General features: G+C 37.0%; 1 pseudogene; it reads left to right on the top strand.

Moving 5' to 3' along the window:
* The first annotated feature begins 6,766 nt into the window (after positions 1 to 6,766).
* Positions 6,767 to 8,468, top strand: LOC100401627 (serine/threonine-protein phosphatase PP1-beta catalytic subunit-like; annotated as a pseudogene).
* The last annotated feature ends 1,909 nt before the right edge of the window (positions 8,469 to 10,377 follow it).

Below are 10,377 nucleotides of genomic sequence, written 5' to 3'. Positions count from 1 at the left end.
CCTGTACAAGAGCATCAAAATATTCCTTTGAACACATGATGTCACTGACGAAAGCACTTCTGATAATGGGCTTGTGAATGTGATTCTGCATTTCATGAAGAACCCTGTATCATAATAACCTTTAACTATTACGAATATTTATAATCAAAATGTTATACTCCTGTATAATTGAAAAGATGTCAGTTTTTCCCACTTACAAATTAGCTGCACATCTATGTGGGGAGCTTTATTAATCTTGATTAAAGTAATGTTTTCCTAACTATTCCCTATGAAAACCCTGAGTTCTTTTTTGGCTCTGTTGCTGGCTTAATGCCCCACTCTAGAAGTGCTTTCTAACCTCTCTTTCATATATATTAAAGATATATATCACAGCTACTCCAAATAGGCCAAGAAATTAGGCCTGTATATGATGTAGTTTCCCAATATCTGAAACCATCCTTTACCTTGCACTTAAAGAAGGCATATTTGAAGATTTAAATTTGCCTAAAAACAACCAAAAAAAGTATTAAAAATCCCATTTATAATACCATCAGAAAATAAAAATAAAGAATGCATTTAATGAGATGTGCATAATGCCTGCACAGGAAACTCAAAAAATCTTCAGTGAGAAATTAAAGAAGAGCTAGATAAGGAAAGGGATTTACTTTATTCATAGATTGGAAGCCTCAATATTTTTAATCTCTCAGTGCCCCTCAAGTTGATCTATTGATTCAATGCTATCCCAATCAAAATCCTAGCAAGGATTTTTAGGGGGTAAAAATTGGCAAGATGGAAGGTGCTAGAGTAATTGCATATTCATATAGGGGGGGAAAATGAATCTTTCCCTCCATCTCACACAATACAAAACAATGCATAGGCAAATTCACAGAGACAGAAAGTACAACAGTGGTTATCAGGAGTTGGAGTGATGGTGGAATGGGTAATTATTGTTTAACAGAGTTTCAGTAGTGTTTGATGAGAAGTTCCAAAGATGAATGGTGATTATTTCACAACAGTGGGAATATGCATAAGGCCAATAACCTGTACAATTAAAAATAGATAAAATAGTACATTTTATATTATGTATATTTTACCATAATTAAAATGAAAAGAAATAATTTACGCTTTGAAAATCAGAGTGGCACTAAAAGCAACCTCTCCTAACTAATGTGTGGCTTATCAGGTAGGATAGTGAAACCATTTAGCCTGTCTTAAAGGTTTGGGAAAGATACTGAGTAAAAGGGTGCTTCAGACTTGAAAACACACATTATACTGATGGAATAAAAATATATAACAGGTGTATGTTGAAAATACATGCTTAAACCTGAGAGAAAATTAAATAACATGGCTAGCAATTGTGTGTTGAAAATATGTACTTAGAACTGATAGAAAATGAAATAACACAGCTTCCACCAGATCAAAACACTTGGATCGCCCTAGAGACGTCAGATCTGGCTTCTTGTACAGTTAAGTGTTATTTATGGACAACTTCTACAGAGATCAAAAAATGTTCACTGATGGATATGTTTATTATCTTGATTTGTGATGATGGCTTCAACAAGCTATATGTGTCAAATCCATCACACTATGCACTTTAAATATGTGTAGATTTTGTTTTTGTTGTTGTTGTTTTGTTTTTTGGGTTTTTTTTTTTTTGAGACGGAGTTTCTCTCTTGTTACCCAGGCTGGAGTGCAATGGTGCAATCTCGGCTCACCACAATCTCCACCTCCTGGGTTCAGGCAATTCTCCTGCCTCAGCCTCCCGAGTAGCTGGGATTACAGGCACGCACCACCATGCCCAGCTAATTTTTTGTATTTTTAGTAGAGACGGGATTTCACCACGTTGACCAGGATGGTCTCGATCACTTGACCTCGTGATCCACCCACCTCGGCCTCCTAAAGTGTTGGGATTACAGGCGTGAGCCACTGCGCCCAGCCGTTTTTTGGGTTTTTTTCTGAGACAAGGTCTTGCTTTGTCACCCAGGCCAGAGTGCAGTGGTACAATCACAACTCACTGCGGCCTTGATCTCCTGGGCTCAAGTGATCCTCCTGCCTCAGCCTCTTAAGCAGCTGGGACTACACGTGCATGCCACCATGTCCAAATCACTTTTTGTTTTTTTATAGAGATGAGGTCTCATTATGTTGCCCAGGCTGGCCTCGAACTCCTGAACTCATTATTGTCTCACCTTGGCTCTCAAAGTGTTGGGATTACAGGCATGAGTCACTGAGGCTGGCCAATATGTACAGTTTAATGTACACCAATTATTCTTCAATAAAGCTGTGAAAAAATAATTTTGGTGGATGACAGACAAAAATATAAATGCCATAAATATAAAACTTCTAGAAAAAAAGAATAACATCTCTATGACTTCATAGTAGACAAAGGTTTCTTAGGCAGAGCACAAAGAGAACCAATAATAAAAATCAGAAAAAGACAAGACTTAAACCACGAAATAATATGTGCTTATTAAATGAATCATTAAGAAAATGGAAAAGTACCAGGCGCGGTGGTCAAGCCTGTAATCCCAGCACTTTGGGAGGCCAAGGTGGGTGGATCACGAGGTCAAGAGATGGAGACCATCCCGGTCAACATGGTGAAACCCCGTCTCTACTAAAAATACAAAAAATTAGCTGGGCATGGTGCTGCGTGCCTATAATCCCAGCTACTCAGGAGGCTGAGGCAGGAGAATTGCCTGAACCCAGGAGGCAGAGGTTGCGGTGAGCCGAGATCACGCCATTGCACCCCAGCCTGGGTAACAAGAGTGAAACTCCGTCTCAAAAAAAAAATGGAAAAGTAAACCACAGACTTGGAGACAATATTGGCAGTGCATATTTAATAACGAATTTGTGCATAGGATTTATGTTAAAAATCTCTAAAACCCAATAATTTTTTTAAAAAGAAAGCACAATAAAAACAGGCAAAAGATTTGACACTTCCCCAAAGAACATACAACTGGCTAATAAAACTATAAAAAATGTACGATATTATTAGTCATCATAGATATGCCAGTAAAAACCACAATAAGAAATCATTTCACTAGAATGGCTAAAATTTAAAAGAATGGAAATACCAAGAATTCATAAATATGTAGAGATGCTGGAATTTCCACATATTGCGATAAAAGAGAAACTGTGTCATCACTTGGAAAACTCTGGCAAATTGTTATACAGTAATACTTACTGCATGACCTAGCAAATAAACTCCTATTTTCCCAATAAATCAAAATGTATATTCCCAAAAAGGCTTTCATAAGAATGTTTGTTATAGGTCTATTTTGAATATTAAAAGCTGTAAACAAAGTAAAATGTGAAAGAGTAAACAAATAGTAGGTATTTATATAACAGCATGCTATTCAGCAATATAAATCAAAATGTAATCAGGCCACACAGCAGCATGGATGAATCTCACAAAAATCATTTTGGGCAAAAGACACCAGATATTCAAAATTCCCTTTACTTTCAGTTAGAGAACAGGAAACATTGGTGACGGAGATTAGATCAATGTTCACCTGGCATGAGAAGAGATTGGGTGCACAGGTGCATGAGGAAACATGCAGAGGTCACAGAAATGTTCTCATTTGTAGTGGTGGCTACACAGAAGCATATATTTATGAAAACTCACTGAACCAATCACTTAACATCTGTGCATGTTATGTCAAATATATCTTACGGTGGTTAATTTTATGTGTCAACTTTGAGGTGTTTTTGAATAAGATTAATGTTTAAATTTGTGAACTGTGAATAGGGGAGATTGCCTCCCATGATGTCACTGGGCATCATCTAATCACTTGAAGACAGGAAAAAGACAGTTCTCGCTGATCAAGAAAGAATTCTCTAGCCAATTGCCCTCAGACTTCATCTGCACCATTGGCTCTCCTGGGTCTCCAGACTGCTAGCCCACACTATCGCTTTTGGATGTGCCAACTCCCATCTTGCAAGCCAATTATTTATAATTAGATGGATGGATAGTTAGATAGATAAAAAGATGATGCAAAATATGCATATATCCTCTTGGTTCAGTTTCTCTGGACAACCCTATTATAGAACTCATATCCAGGAAATAGTATAGAACAAATTCCTTAGAAACAATATGTTTCTTCTTTAAGAAAATTCTTATAAATCAATAGATTTCATGCCAAGCTAAGTATCAGAGTGTATACTTCAGAGATTACCAAAAATATTGTTGATTTTCCCTTATGAATCTTGAATGTTTCTACTACTAAAAAAATCAAGGTTGTGCTTCATTCTTCTGATCTCATCAATTGAACCACCCCAACCTCCTCCTTCCTAAAGTTTCTAAGTCATTTTCCTCCATTAAATCTATTTCTAAGCAGTTATTTCTGTTTGTTCTTACTCCTAGACCATCATTTTCATGGCTGTGCTCCTACAGCAGAGTCTGTTGTTAGGCCATGACCCATCTGGTATCTCACAGCTGGAAGCTCTTGGAGTCTAACAGGGACCCTCCGTCTTGAAAGCAGATGCCCACATCTGCCCCCCCAGCACTGTGTTCCTGAAATCTCTGCTCACCTGTTTGACTTTTAGCTACTGTTTCTGCTGAGTTTCTTGGAATCTCGCTTTGTAGGCGTCAGCCAATTCTTGAGAGAAAATTGCGCGCAGATTTTTAAACTCACTTTTCTGAAGTTTCCTCTCTCCAGGACTTTTTTTCTGTCAAATCCTATCCATTTTTCCTACCAAACACACACCTATAAAGTTGGCCATTTTCAGCTTGGGCTGTATTACCATGAACTGAAAGTTGGCAAATGCCTTGAGAGGAGAGAGCCAAAATACTTGCATGTCAGTATTTTTCCTCCCCTTCTCTTAAGAAAAGAAAGTCCTGCATCTTGCCTTTCTTAGTTCTCTCTAATGCCTTTTAATGGTTGCTTTGAATAGTTTATCTACATTTAATTATTGCTTTCAGGGACATGTTGGATAGTACTAGGGGTAACCACAGCAACCTTTAAAAATTTAAGTTATATAAAGTCACTCCTTGCCTTAAAACCCTTTAACGGCTTGCCTCTACACCTTGAACAAATTCAAATAACATAGTTTTGACTTAGAATGGGCTTGTAATCTAACCCTTGCCTATCTTACCTAGTTCACCTACAGTCACAGTCCCATTTTTTCACTGCAATCCAGCCACATATGCCTCCTTGCAAGTCTTTAAATAAGCCCTTTCCTGCCTTTGTATTTGCTGTCATCTCACCTCTGTTGGAAACACTGATTTCTAATTCTGTTATTGGCTAATTTCTTCTCCTTCCCATGACTGATGTAAATGCAACTTTTCAGAGAGGTCCTCCAGGAAAAGACACTGTTTTCACCTTTTGCTTTCAGTGTATATCACAATATAATAAATCACGGGCAAAGTCATACACAAAGAACAGGGGCAAATGAAGCAAAAAAAAGGATTTAGCTGTGCAGAGGAGAATATAATAACATCTGCAAAGTCCGTTTACAGAGCCTAATGTGAATGTAAAAATTCACGGGAAGAAGATGAGAAAAATGAAAAAAGGTGTAGATGTGAGACACAGTCCAAAGTGCTCTGTGTAATAAAGAGATTTGCTTCACTCTGTAATTTATTATCCAAATGAGCATTAATTAGAACTTAAGACCATTCTCTGAAAAACTATAATCAAGGTGTTCTTGAGCACCTGAAAGAAACAGTCTGTGCATTTCTCTGATTAATTTTCAAAGGATTTACTCACAAAACAAGAAATTTCTGACTTAAAGAATATGGGCATGTTTAAGGTTTATTATTCTAATTGTCAAATTATACTAAGACTGAATGCGCCAATTTACAAATAACTGGTAACATGCAAGAGTGCTAGTGTTTTGCCACATCCTCACCAATATAGGATATTGCTGCTTTTTAACATTTTTGTCAGTTTAATGGAAAATGGCATTCTTTTATTTACAAGAGTGATTGAATATATTCTCTTATATTTATTAATTGTATTTCAACAGTAATGAACTTTTTGTATACCTGAACCACTTTTTAATTTATACACACATTGTTTTTACTAAATTCAAATAACTTTTCATATATCATGGCAAGTTTTGATTGATGGTTTCAAATGAACAATTAAAAGTATGAAATGCTTCTATTTCTATCAGTATTCAAGCCAGATTTGCTTTGGGTATCTCTAGCTCCTTTTATGCAAGTGAAGAAAATTAACATTTTAACAGTGTCTTTTCTTCTTAATTCTTTTGGGCAATTAATTGAGCCTTTTGTTCTCAAATATAAGCTGTATCCAAAGTATTTCACCTATTTATTTTGCAGTAAGGTTAGTTCTTTATTACACATATGGTATATATCTTTAAAGTGTTTTACTTTTAATTATATTCTAACTTTTGCCATGCTAAAAGTTTTTATTTTATGTGGATAAATCTATGATTTTTTTCTTTATGGCTTCTCTTGTGGTATTATACTTTTAAAGTACTTTCTCATCCTAAGGTGCACTCAATTTTTTTAGTCACTTTAAATTTTTATGTCTTACAATTTAAATACATCTAGAATTTATTTTGACTTATGCGGTAAAATCTGGAATCTAAGTTACTATTTCCTAATTGTCAGTCAATTATCACTGTATATTATAAAATAATATTTTATCTCTTTAGCTTTAAGATCTCAATTTTTGGGAGAACTGCGTGGCGCGGCGGCGGGCAAGGGCAGTGCGCAGTGAGTGGCGCTGCGGGTGGTGCAGTCAGCGGCACTGGTGAGAGAACGCCGAGCAGTCACCGAAGCCTCCGCCGCCGAGAAGCCCGTTCCCGCTGCCGGGAAGCAGAGTCTGTGCCGACAAGATGGCGGACGGGGAGTTGAACGTGGACAGCCTCATCACCCGGCTGCTGGAGGTAGGAGGATGTCGACCAGGAAAGATTGTGCAGATGACTGAAGCAGAAGTTCGGGGTTTATCTATCAAGTCTCGGGATATCGTTCTCAGCCAGCCTATTCTTTTGGAATTGGAAGCACCACTGAAAATGTGTGGAGATATTCATGGACAGTATACAGATTTACTGAGATTATTTGAATATGGAGGTTTCCCACCAGAAGGCAACTACCTTTTCTTAGGAGATGATGTGGACAGAGGAAAGGAGTCTTTGGAAACTATTTGTTTGCTATTGGCTTATACAATAAAATACCCGGCCGGGCGCGGTGGCTCAAGCCTGTAATCCCAGCACTTTGGGAGGCCGAGACAGGTGGATCACGAGGTCAAGAGATCGAGACCATCCTGGTCAACATGGTGAAACCCCATCTCTACTAAAAATACAAAAAATTAGCTGGGCATGGTGGCGCGTGCCTGTAATCCCAGCTTCTCAGGAGGCTGAGGCAGGAGAATTGCCTGAACCCAGGAGGCGGAGGTTGCGGTGAGCCGGGATCGCGCCATTGCACTCCAGCCTGGGTAACAAAAGTGAAACTCCGTCTCAAAAAAAAAAAAAAAAAAAATACCCAGAGAACTTCTTTCTCTTAAGAGGAAACAATGAGTGTGCTGGCATCAATCGCATTTATGGATTCTATGATGAATGCAAACGAAGATTTAATATTAAATTGTGGAAGACCTTCACTGATTGTTTTAACTGTCTGCCTATAGCAGCCATTGTGGATGACAAGATCTTCTGTTGTCATGGAGGATTGTCACCAGACCTGCAATCTATGGAGCAGATTAGGAGAATTATGAGACCTACCGATGTCCCCGATACAGGTTTGCTCTGTGATTTGCTGTGGTCTGATCCAGATAAGGATGTGCAAGGCTGGGGAGAAAATGATCGTGGTGTTTCCTTTACTTTTGGAGCTGATGTAGTCAGTAAATTTCTGAATCGTCATAATTTGGATTTGATTTGTCAAGCTCATCAGGTGGTGGAAGATGGATATGAATATTTGCTAAACGACAATTGGTCACCCTATTTTCAGCCCCAAATTATTGTGGCGAGTTTGATAATGCTAGTGGAATGATGAGTGTACATGAAACTTTGATGTGTTCCTTTCAGATATTGAAACCATCTGAAAAGAAAGCTAAGTACCAGAATGGTGGACTGAATTCAGGACATCCTGTCACTCCACCTCAAACAGCTAATCCACCAAAGAAAAGGTGAAGAAAGGAATTCTGTAAAGAAACCATCAGATTTGTTAAGAACATACTTCATAATAAAAAGTGTGCGCTGTAAAACCATCCAGCCATTTGACACCCTTTATGATGTCACACCTTTAACTTAAGGAGAAGGGTAAAGGGTCTTAAACTTTTTTCTAATAGAAAGATGTGCTACACTGTATTGTAATAAGTATACTCTGTTATAGTCAACAAAGTTAAATCCAAATTCAAAATTATCCATTAAAGTTACATCTTCCCGTATCACAATTTTTAAAGTTGAAAAGCATCCCAGTTAAACTAGATGTGATAGTTAAACCAGATGAAAGCATGATGATCCATCTGTGTAATGTGGTTTTAGTGTTGCTTGGTTGTTTAATTATTTTGACCTTGTTTTGTGTTTTTGTTTGTTTTTCGCTAGAATAATAGCAAATACGTCTAATTTTTTTCCGTAAACATTTTTAAAAGTGAAATATGGGAAGAGCTTTAAAGACATTCACCAAGTATTACTTTCCCTTATTTACCTACTTAGATACCTGTTTAATCTTACTAAGAAAACTTATGCCTCTGTACATTAAAAATGAATTTTAGAGATTGATTGATTAAAAAAAAAATACGCACACTGTCGAATCCAGTGATTTTAATCATACAGTTTGACTGGGCAAACTTTACAGCTAATAGTGCATATTTTGCTTTATACCGAAATTGCTACTGCTTTGGATTTGTGCACTCTAATTTTTTATTTATTTATTTTTTATTTATTTTATTTTTTTTGAGAGGAAGTTTCGCTCTTGTTACCCAGGCTGGAGTGCAATCTCGTGATCTTGGCTCACCGCAACCTCCGCCTCCTGGGTTCAGGCAATTCTCCTGCCTCAGCCTCCTGAGAAGCTGGGATTACAGGCACGCGCCACCGTGCCCAGCTAATTTTTTGTATTTTTAGTAGAGACGGAGTTTCACCATGTTGACCAGGATGGTCTCGATCTCTTGACCTCGTGATCCACCTGCCTCGGTCTCCCAAAGTGCTGGGATTACAGGCGTGAGCCACCACGCCCGGCCTCTAATTTTTAACTTATTGATGCTCTATTGTGCAGTAGCATTTCATTTAACTTTAAGATAAGGCTCATATAGTATTACCCAACTAGTTGTTAATGTCATTATGTGGTACCTTGGCTTTAGGTTTTAATTTTCAGGGAACACCTTTTGGCATGCTTAACTTCCTGGTCACACCTTCACCTACATTGGTTTTGTTTTTTTTGAGTTTTTTGTTACTGTTGTTGTTGTTTGTTTTTAGATTCACAGAGAATCCTTTAGATTCATGAGAATCCTTTTTTGACAAGCCTTGGAAAGCTGACGCTATCTCTTTTTTCTCCCTCTATACAAAGGATGTATTTAAATAAGAATGCTGGTCAGTGGGACATTTTGTCAACTATGAGTATTGGGTGCTTAACTGTCTAATATTGCCATGTGAATGTTGTATACCATTGTAAGGCTTTTGTCACTAAAGATTTTTATTCTGATTTTTCATAATCAAAGGTCATATGATATTGTATAGACATGCTTTGTAGTGAACTATAGTAGCAATAATTTCTGTACCTGATCAAGAGTTTATTGCAGCCTTTCTTTTCCTATTCTCTCTTTTTTTAAGGGTTAATATTAGCAAATGGCAACAAGTAGAAAAGTTAACATAAAGATCTTAGAAGGAGAGAACTTAAAGGACACGGATTTGTGTGATTCTTTGGCTGTGACTCTATTGCATGTGTTTCTAAAAGCTTTTATTGAGCATTGTCAAATTTGTAAGCTGCATAGGGACGGCCATCATATCTATAATGCCCTTCTATATGTGCTACCATAGATGTGACATTTTTGACCTTAATATCATCTTTGAAAATGTTAAATTGAGAAACCTGTTAACTTACATTTTATGAATTGGCGCATTGTATTACTTACTGCAGGAGATATTTCATTTTTGGCACAGTGCAAAAGTTCTTTAAAATGCATGTCTTTTTTTCTAATTCCATTTTGTTTTAAAACACATTTTAAATGTAATTTTCTCATTTAGTAAAAGTTGTCTAATAGATTAAAAAAGATCTCAATTAAAAAATAATTAATATAAATGCAAAATATGTATATACCATATAATAATTCAGTACACCCACACACACCTGGATCGGCTTCCAGGCATTTTTCTCTGCTCCTTTCATATATCCACTAATGTTTATGATTGTAGTTCTTAATAACTAATTGTAAGATAAATGGAATTAAATCACAAATGATATTAGTCATTAAAACAGTAATCAAACTAAACAATTAAGTATGG

Source organism: Callithrix jacchus, chromosome 6, assembly GCF_049354715.1.
Source record: "Callithrix jacchus isolate 240 chromosome 6, calJac240_pri, whole genome shotgun sequence".
NCBI lineage: Eukaryota > Metazoa > Chordata > Mammalia > Primates > Cebidae > Callithrix > Callithrix jacchus.
The sequence above is the reverse complement of the archived record's forward strand: the minus strand, read 5'-3'. Positions and strand labels throughout refer to the sequence as shown.